At 33.8% G+C, this 11,074-nt stretch overlaps 1 long non-coding RNA gene across 3 annotated transcripts in view; it reads right to left on the bottom strand.

Moving 5' to 3' along the window:
* Positions 1–696: 696 nt before the first annotated feature.
* Positions 697–11,074, bottom strand: part of LOC143252362 (uncharacterized) — a 72,850-nt gene continuing 62,472 nt past the window's right edge. For all 3 annotated transcript variants that reach the window (XR_013028954.1, XR_013028955.1, XR_013028953.1), the window contains exon 2: positions 697–1,311. This is a non-coding gene — a long non-coding RNA (uncharacterized LOC143252362). The remainder of the gene's footprint in view (positions 1,312–11,074) is intronic.

The following is an 11,074-nucleotide window of genomic DNA, read 5'->3' as shown; positions in this document are numbered from 1 at the left end:
ATTGTGTAACATATATTACGCTGTTAAACAATATATGATAAATTACACATTGTGTAACATATATTACGCTGTTAAACAATATATGATAAATTACACATTGTGTAACATATAGTACGCTGTTAAACAATATATGATAAATTACACATTGTGTAGCATATATTACGCTGTTAAACAATATATGATAAATTACACATTGTGTAGCATATATTACGCTGTTAAACAATATATGATAAATTACACATTGTGTAACATATATTACGCTGTTAAACAATATATGATAAATTACACATTGTGTAACATATAGTACGCTGTTAAACAATATCAAATTAAGCTAACATACAAACTGTTGAAAAATAAGGTCAGTGTTTAGCTCTCGTTTCTTATGGTAGAAGGAAATGAGAATGATGGCACAGCCTTTTAGTCCACCCACTCACCCACCTCCTGGCACCCATTATAAAGCAAGGCAAACTAAAGCAATTGGGATAAGATATCGCAAAAGAAACGTGATGCTACAACTGTAGTTATTGTAATAATTACAAAACAAGAATACAACGTGAAGTTACAACAATATTGTAATAATTACAAAACAAGAACACAACGTGAAGTTACAACAATATTGTAATAATTACAAAACAAGAATATAAAGTGAAGTTACAACTATAGTTATTGTAATAATTACAAAACAAGAGTACAACGTGAAGTTTCAACAATATTTATTGTAATAATTACAAAACAAGAGTACAACGTGAAATTACAACTATAGTTATTTTAATCATCACAAAACAATGTGAAGTTGTTACAAATTTTTCACAAGCATTGTTGTACATATTTACAAAGTGACCAAACTGTGTTCAAAACTTTTGCCAAACGATCACTAGTATTTATAGAGTTTAAAAATTCTTTACAATCATTAATTTTATAACCTAAAATAATTTAGGTGTGCCATAATTTCATATTATATACCAAAGAAACTGTTTAATTATTATATGTTTTAGATTTATTTTCTTTCTGGCCAAAGTTAAAATTTAAAAGAAGGTCTGTGACGTAGAAGGCTAATTTACTCTTTGATAAATAAATTACAGTTATTTAGGCACAAGTTATAACATTATTCACACACCTAAATTCTTTGAGGTTACGTTATTGGTGATTAGAAAATGGCTTTAAAAACCCATAATTCGTATATACCCATCACCTTTACGAGAAACCTAACTGTATTTCTTTGATACGCTGACCCAAACTTCGCTGGTGAGGCTTGAATTGTCGAAACTATTGTCCACAGCATCTACGTCACAGGTTGTCTTTCGGGTTTACCTTAGATGAAAAAGAAAATAAATCTAACGTGTAATTTATATATGTATATATGAAAGCTAGTATTCCTTTTTTTGTATCTTTTCACTCCAGTGGCACAGCGATAAGTCTGAAGGACTGCAACAACCGACTGCTGATACCAATGTTGGATAGACCTCATACAGTCTATTTTGTAGTTTTGTGCTCGATACCAAGCAATCAAAAATATTATCGTGAGATAATGTTTACTGAGAATTAATGTTAGGAAAAAGTTACAACAATCTGTTCATGATTATTTTGTCATAAATTTTATAGATTTGTTTCGAAATAGCGAATAAATGTTTAACTTTGAATTGAAAAAAACAAACATGGAAATAGTAAGGTAACCACATGTCTAGTTTTGTCTATAATATTGATCCGAGCTTGTTTTCTATTTGTTTGAATAGTTACTTCGAGTATATAGTTTTTGAGTTCATGAAATAGAGGAATAACACATGATGCAAGTGTTAACATTGATGTTATTGTTGTAAACTAAAATAACTTCCACAAAGTAATATATATTTGTTTGGTTGTAGTTAAAACCAAAGTTACACAATGGGCTATTTGTACTCTACCCACCAGTGGTATCGAAACCCTAGTCCTAGCTTTGTATGTCCACAGACATACTGCTGTCCCACTGAGGGTCATATGTAGGTTATTCGTGTTGCGTTAGATAACACAACTAATGATGGCAGATTTGGAAACAGCATTGATCGCACTACCATCAGTGCGTCTAATGTTGACATTGTTAAGGAATCAAGAACATAACTATATTGATTGTTTTAGTACTTAAACACACTCTGCTGAACTTAATTATAGGTGACACAATACACAAAGCTCACGTAAATAAAGTACTGAAGTAATTATAAGATTTTTATGTTACAGAATTTAGTCAAGTTTTCACGGGTCAAAAATATATCGTTAAAAATAATACAAGTTATTGAAAGATTATGTAATAACTAAACCATAAATGTCATAGTTTTTATCAAGGTAGAATTTGTTTATTTATAAATATACAGGTTTACTTAAGTTGATACAAAAGCAAGAGGGAATCCTCATTAGCCGGGGCATTTGAAATTACTTTAGGCAGGATTAGAATAAATTGATGTATGAGCTCTTTTTCTTCTTCTCTTTTCTAGTTACATCAGATTGGATTATATTCCTCATGAAGATTTCTACCTATCTTCAAATTGTTATTCTTTCAAGCGAGAGTAGAGTGAATTAATCAGGGAAACCTTGGGCATGGTCAAATAATAAATCAAAAGAGGTTTGACCTTCTGAGTCCAAAACTGTAACTAAATATCAAATAGGTCAACAGATGAAGGAGCTATAAGATAAACGTTTGTACTTGAAAACTTGTAGCTGTTCTATGAGTCGTTATGCCGCGGCTAAAAATGTCAGGGTACATTCAAACTTCACGTTTGGTAATAACAACAAAAATACACAGCTCACGTAGGTTATAATGCAATAGATAACCAATTAAATTGTTAAAAAATTATCCTATTTAACATCTAAAGCTTTGACGGTGTGTTCAAGATGATTGGGTGTTACTAAAATATAACACCAGAATAATGGTAAGAACACTAGTAAATTGGCAGTTTCGTATTAGTACAAGTGGATTCACTAAAATAGAAACAGGGTTTCGATACTCATGGTGGAGAGAGCATTGTGTAGCTTTGTGCTTAATTACAAAGAAACAAAAAAATCATTAAAATAAAACAGAAAAAACATGACAAAAATACATAATTGTTCATGACGAATTGTTTTCAATTAGTGTAAAATAAAGGCGATTCATTTATGTAACGTGAAAAACAATTCCATGCAATTAAAAACTAATATATTATATTAACATATGGGTGTCCGAAAGTCTAGAACTGCCGATTATTAACAGCTTTTCTTAATTTCAGATTCGTGACTCATTCTGATGCTGTCAAAGTATGAGAAGGCCGAGTTAATCTTGCTGTTAATCCAAACTTGTTTTGAATTACAAAAACACCAAGTACAATTCATCAAAGTACCACTGGTTCCAAATTTTTCGGACACCCTGTATATAAGAACTAGAAATGCGAGTATTTCGATAGGCGATAAATTCTCAGTCAGTGGATATTTGATATATCTCGATGTTTACTTCGTGAAATCTCTCTGGTTATTGAGATTCTATTTGGGGGACTAGAGTAAGTCGCTGAATGGTGAACAGTCAGGATGATAAACTGGAAAGAAAAGAAAGTATTTTCATCGCAATCTGGAGAGAAGTGTTAACGTAATACTTAGAACAACTGGAGGTAACATTGAAATTTCTTTAAGAAGAAATTTAGGTTGTCTTTAGACTTATATCCATTTCATATATTACTATATATAGTACTAGTTTATAGTAGGCGAAACGGTTTGTTTGTTTGTTTTTTAATTTCGCGCAAAGCTACTCGAGGACTATCTGCGCTAGCCGTCCTTAATTTAGCAGTGTAAGACTAGAGGGAAGGTAGCTAGTCATCACCACCCACCGCCAACTCTTGGGCTACTCCTTTACCAACGAATAGTGGGATTGACCTTCACATTATAACACCCTCACGGCTGAAAGGGCGAGCATGTTTGGTACGACCGGGATTTGAACCCGCGACCCTCGGATTACGAGTCGAACGCCTCAACACATTTGGCCATGCCGAGCCAGGCGAAACGGTATAGTGTAGGAAACTGTGGAAACCTCGTTGTGAATGTGGTTAGTTGTACCACCAGTACGAGTTTAATGTATTTTTTGTAGCAAGTTTTGAGAAAGGCGTATGATAAATTGTTGTCGGGATACAGACCTTATTGTCATACTGTGTTCACTATGTATTCTTGCCAAGATATTTGGTACAATGTGGAACGATAAAAAAAAATTTGTTTTGTTTTGAATTTCGTGCAAAGGTACTCGAGGGCTATCTGCGCTAGTCGTTCCTAATTTAGAAATGTAAGGCTAGAGGGAAGGCAGTTAGCCATCACCACCCACCGCCAACTCTTGAGCTACTCTTTTACCACTAATACTGGGACTGCCCGTCAAATTATAATGCCCCCACGGCTGAAAGGGCGAACATGTTTGTTGTGACGGGAATTCAAACCCGCGACCCTCGGATTTCGAGTCGAGTGTCTTAACCACCTGGTTATGCCGGTCCGGAACAACTAAAAGACCATGCAAAATAGCCATCTACGATACTAAACTTTCAGGGAATGTCGCGGATGGTACTCTTGCATTTCAATCAATTACCGGTTGTACCGGCACCATCAAATTTTGTGATTTAGGAAAAATGTTAACATGGGAAAAAATATTCTTAAAGTAACCGTATTTTCTGCATATTGTTGGTGTGCTTCGTTCATTTGTGATGGCAATGTCTACGCAGCTGAACTATATGTCTGTTAACAAGGCCGGATTAAGGATTTTATTGGCCCTAGGCTTTTCGACTTACAGTGCCCCCTCCAGACAGAACCTCTACGTGCAATACATTCATAGTCACAGCTTAAGGCCCTCTAATTAGTGTGATGCCCTGCGTTTCAGCCCGGTAAGCCCATGTCTTAATCCGGGGTTGTCTGTTAGCACCATGATCCAGCATTTATTGAAACATCAATAAACAATATGAGATGTTCGATACCCTGGAAAGTTAAGAGAACTATTGTCTCACACAATGGATGACCTAACCTTGCCAGACCTCTGTGTGTGACATCATTATCTGAAATTTAAATCTGTTTTATCGTCTTCACTGAAGTTTCTGAAAGACAACCAGCATGAAGAGAAAATACAAAAGTAAGGTAACTGGAACAAGCTACCAGAAGTCATGGTATTGGACAAACTAGTTTCGACACATTCATATGTCCTCTTGAGTCTTGCGTTGTCTTCTGAGACTGTGGAAGACAGACAAGAGTGTCGAACCTAGTTTCTCCAATAGTAGGACTTCTGGTTGTTTGTTCCGTTTACTGAGTTATTTTATTATGATATTTTTTAACAATTACATACGGTAACGTGTTAGTTTATTATGAGGTTCTCGAACTGTTACACACAGTATTGTATTACATATGATGAAGCAGGAGGAGGGGTGAGGGTGATTTTTTGCTACTCGGTAGCTACAGAGATGGCAGTGATTGTTTTTGACTATCTCCCCCTCTACCCACTACATCACCTCGTAATTAAGATGACTAGCGCAGATAGCCCGCGAGTAGCTTTCCGCGAATATCCGAGAGAAAGACAAACAAGCGTCACTCCTCTGTTACGTAAGGATACCACAGCTCAAAATTAGAGAGAGTTCTGCGCATAGAGCTCTTCATGTAGTTCGACGCATAAATTCTGAAACCAACATTGATGATTTACTTAGTTTGTTCATTTCGTGTTTGTTTGTTTTCTGAATTTCGCTTAAAACTACACGAGGGCTATCTGCTCTAGCCGTTCCTAATTTAGCAGTGTAAGATTAGAGAGAAGGTAACCAGTCATCATCACTCGCCGCCAACTTTTAGACTATTCTTTTACTCACGAATAGTGTGATTGAGCTTCACATTATTACACTCCCACGGTTGAAAATGCGAGCCTGTTTCATACAACGGGGATGCGAACTCGCGACCCCCATGTTACGAGTCGAGCGCCCTAACCACGTGGCCATGTCGAGGCCTTTTATTCTGTGTAAATCTTTAGTTTGATGACTAAACATGCGCTGGATATTTTTTAATGATAATGTGTTTAGAAATCGGGTTCGAATTCTCGTTTCCCAAGCATGCTCGTCCTTTCAAGCATGGAGGCGTTATTATTTTCCGGTCAATTCCACTATTATTTATTTAAAAATAAACGTAGCACAATAGTTGGCGGTGGGTGGTGATGACTAGCTGTCTTCACTTTAGTCGTTACAGCTAAATTATCGATGGTTAGCACAGATTGCCTTCGTGTAGCTTTGCTCGAAATGCAAATAGAAACGAACAAACAAGGGTTTTGAAATAGGTATATTACAAACAAAAGTATCATTCTCACAAACACGATATATTACAAAGAGCTAGACAAAGATTGTCAATGTATAGAATTATACTCATGAAGTTATTAAAATGTTTCAGTAGTTAGTTATCAAAACTAAACATTTCTTCTCTGGAAAACAAAACAAAGCAAACTATAAGAAATACTTTCAAACACTGGAACAAGTGAACTACCTTTGAACAACTCATTAATAAAACATAAATAAATCAAGTATTATTTGTAAGAGAGCTTTACCTGAGTTAATAAGAAATACACAAAAATAATGCATGAAGTTAATAAGACATTGAATAATAGCATTAGTATATGAAATAAGACAAGAAGTGCAATACTTTCTCCAGTTAAATATACAGGAATTTAAATAAAAACATGGAAATCCTTCTATTGGAATTAATGTTGTTTTTTGTTAAATTCAGTTTAATTCATGGTTACCTGAGATGGTACAGTTTGTCACTGAAAAAAGAGAGAGGTGGGTTTTACAGAAAGCACGTGCGTCCAGGTAGAAAAACGTTAGAGGTAATTACTAACAATACACAGATTCTTTAATATCATATAAAATGTTAGGCTTAGTCATCAAATTGAACGAATCAACCAATTTACATTGGAATATTAATTATGCATGGAAATATATTTTTTATTTTCTAATTTAAGATATAACCTCTTTCTTATTTTAGTTTTAGTCTTATCCTTCGTATATTTGCCATTTAACCCCCTAGTGAAATAACTGTATGTCTATGGACTTACAACGATAGAAACTGGGTTTCCATACCCGTGGTGGGCAAAGTACAGATAACCCACTGTACAGCTTTGTGCCTAATTTCAAACAAAACAATTTGTTATTTAACACAAATTTCGTGTCTCCCAGTAATATAACGGTATATCTGTAGACTCACACCGCTAGAAACCGGATTTCGATACCCGTGGTAAACAGAGCCTATTGTGTACTTTTGTGGTTATTTTTAAACAAACAAACAAACATAACTTTTGTTGCCAATGACAAAAAGATAACAAAAAGAAAAGTTCTAATTTTTGAAGCGTAAGGTGAAATTAAAATGTATACACGAGTTGATTACAAATAATAAAAACAAATCGCTCGAATACTGGCAAAAATCTCAAATCTGAACTTAGAGACGTACTACGTAAACAACTATTGTGGCTCATACTATTCACATGAATTAAAACCCACATATTTTCTTTAGTCTCCATAACGATCTATAAAAGTTTCAAAGGACCATAACAGTAAGTATTCAAGTAATAAGAGTTTCTATGAAATAACGTTTCGCTGACTAGTTGTTCAAAGACACTCACTAAGTCTTTCACTGCTACCGCTATGTACGTCCAAGACCATGCACCGATGATGGTTGATCAAGGGGAAAGATAATTATGTCATCAGTCGACTGTAATAAACACAACAGTGCTTCCCTACTCACTAAATACCATAAACTTACACAAAAACTGTAATTTAAAAAACGGCAACAATTCTGAAAACGTCTCATCTCAGATAAAAAATAGGAAAAACCTGATTTTAGTGGTGCTTAGAGTACAAACTGTGATTATTAAATGGCTGGAAGCATGATTTTAATGGTACTTGGAGTACAAACTGTAATTATTAAATGGCTGGAAGCATGATATTAGTGGTGCTTGGAGTACAAACTGTGATTATTAAATGGCTGGAAGCATGATATTAGTGGTGCTTGGAGTACAAACTGTGATTATTAAATGGCTGGAAGCATGATTTTAGTGGTGCTCGGAGTACAAACTGTGAATATTAAATGGCTGGAAGCATGGTTTAAGTGGTGCTTGGAGCAGAAACTGTGATTATTAAATGGCTGGAAGCATGATTTTAGTGTTGTTTGGAGCAGAAACTGTGATTATTAAATGACTGGAAGCATGATTTTAGTGGTGCTTAGAGCAGAAATTGTGATTATTAAATGGCTGAAAGTATGATTTTAGTGTTGTTTAGAGCAGAAACTGTGATTATTAAATGGCTGAAAGCATGATTTTAGTGTTGTTTGGAGCAGAAACTGTGATTATTAAATGGCGGGAAGCATGATTTTAGTGGTTCTTGGAGCACAAACTGTGCACATTAAATTATTGGAAACATGGTTTAATAAGCCGAGTTTCATTCGTTTCTATACAAGCAGCAAAATAAAATAAGAATTAAAGACAGGAATGTGATTCTGTCTGTGTTGCCCTGACAGTTTACACTGCTGCTGGAAGTGGTGTAATGGTGTATGATACGCTCTCGCAGCAGGGTTAGGATCCCTTGATTTCTATAATAAGGTGAATAACAATTAGAACCTGAATTGACTGTCATGTACATACTGCAATGATTTATGGCAAAAGCTTCTCATAATGTATAATCTATCAACACATCACACTCGTCTTGCCTTAAATTAGTTCGAAGAGCAACTAGGTGGTTTTTATTATATCTTTTGGAAAGAAGAATCGCTGGGTTTTGATCTTGGCAAGTATAATTGGAAATGAACTTAAACGTCTTACCTTTACAATAAACTTCAGTCTTCTTTCTTGGTTAGACGAATTGCTGTTTTTTTTTTTTTTGGGGGGGGTAAACATCTTTGAAACGCCGTTTTCTCCACTGTGACCTTTTGCCACTGTGTGTGGAATAATCGTAGTTCTTATTTCTTGACGAAATGGCTGTAATTAAACAAGACCCTTTCCGATATCTTATGAACTTTATGCTACTATAAGTGATATGGGTAAAAGACTATCCAATCCAATATTAGGTGAAAGTCACAATCAAATAACCAGTCAGTTTGTGCAAGTGTAAAAATAAATTTAGCTCCGAATTTCAAATGACAGAAGTGTGATTGTTTAGCTGAGTGAAATACTTGTTTAAGAAGAAGTGAAATGTATTTAAAAATCAGAAATATGAGTATAAAGTTATTAATAAGATAACATTTGCAGGTTTGTTTTAGACTAATTGCTATTTTATACCTAGTAGGAAAAAAGATACGCATATATGTACATATACAGAAAAGATGTCAGCACGATAATTTTTGCCTTATCATCTTACAGGATGGAAGAGATATAGAAATAAGAGAACTATTATGAGCACTGTCTTTATAAGGTGGCTACTTTAACACTTTATTAATTTATTATAAGTTTAACTTTTATGTTTATTATTATAGTGCGGAGTTTCTTTAAATTTTAAAGAAATTTACCATACAGATTTACCATTCTGTAGTTGCGGTATAATGACTCATTAAACGGCTGAGTATTTTTTTTTGTTGTTTAAGTACAAACTTTTATCTCAAAGCTCCTTCAGCACTTGACCGATTTGAGATATAATTACAGTTTGGGACTAGAGAGGCCGATCTCTTCCGATTAATGTATTTAACCATGTTCAAGGTCTCATAGATTGATTTAGTCTTATCCTGCCTAAAATAATTTCAAGCGCCGCGGCTGCTGAGAATTCCCTTTGGCTTATGTTTAGATAAAGTTTGCTTTTAAATGATAAGAACAACTCATCAAACAAGCAACAAAAACATATAAGGAAAATATATAAAGCTTAAGGAATGGCTGTACATATAAAGGAAATATGTATACAGTTTAATGAGTGGTTGTACTATATATAAGGGAAATATATAAAGTTTAATGAATGGCTGTATCACATAAGGAGATATATAAAGTTTAATGAATGGCTGTATTATATAAGGGAAATATATAATTTTTTATGAATGGCTGTACTATATAAGGGAAATATATAAATTTTAATGAATGGCTGTACTAGAAAACAGAAATATATAAAGTTTAATAAATGGCTGTAATTTATAAGGGAAATATATAAATTTTAATAAATGGCTGTACTAGAAAACAGAAATATATAAAGTTTAATAACTGGCTATACTTTATAAGGGAAATATATAAATTTTAATGAATGGCTGTACTATATAAGGGAAATATATAAATTTTAATAAATGGCTGTACTAGAAAACGGAAATATATAAAGTTTAATGAACGGCTGTATCATATAAGAAAAGTATATAAAGTTTAATGAATGACTGTATCATATAAGAGAAGTATATAAAGTTTAATGGATGCCTGTGTAATATAAGGAGATATATAAAGTTCAATGAATGGCTGTATCATATAAAAGAAGTGTATAAAGTTTAATGGATGCTTGTATAATATAAGGAGATATATAAAGTTCAATGAATGGCTGTATCATATAAAAGAAGTATATAAAGTTTAATGAATGGCTGTATCATATAAGAAAAGTATATAAAGTTTAATGAATGGCTGTATCATATAAGAAAAGTATATAAAGTTTAATGAATGGCTGTACTCAGTTACTTCATGTCATGTATTTGAATAAACTTTGATTATTTTTTAAATCCATAAATATCTTTAAGTGGAAATATTAACTTCATGACAAGTTAAGGCGGTTTTCCCAGCATGCTTAGATCTTCTAAGATTTGTTTCCGAATGAGATGCATCTTCAAAACGTGTTCTTTTACCGTAAGACTAGTTACTAAGTCTAGAAGCGCTCTTTATGTTCACATCTGTCAAAATGAAATGTGCGTTGCGGAGACATTCCACTACAGATGTCAGGGTCAAAAATAGGCTTAGTTGGCTGAAACGAATTGATAGTATTCTCAAAGACAGCGTAGAAAGAAAATAAATTCTATGACAATAATCTGTCCAGAGGAGGCTAAGAAGTGTATGTTAGTAATATGAAAAGGCTTCCCGTCTTTACTCCCTCTTCCACTGTCTAAATACAAGAGGCGGGTATCTTGGCACGCCTAC

This window comes from Tachypleus tridentatus, chromosome 6 (assembly GCF_004210375.1).
Source record: "Tachypleus tridentatus isolate NWPU-2018 chromosome 6, ASM421037v1, whole genome shotgun sequence".
Classification (NCBI taxonomy): domain Eukaryota; kingdom Metazoa; phylum Arthropoda; class Merostomata; order Xiphosura; family Limulidae; genus Tachypleus; species Tachypleus tridentatus.
Note: the sequence above shows the minus strand (reverse complement) of the source record. Positions and strands in the feature narration are given on the sequence as shown.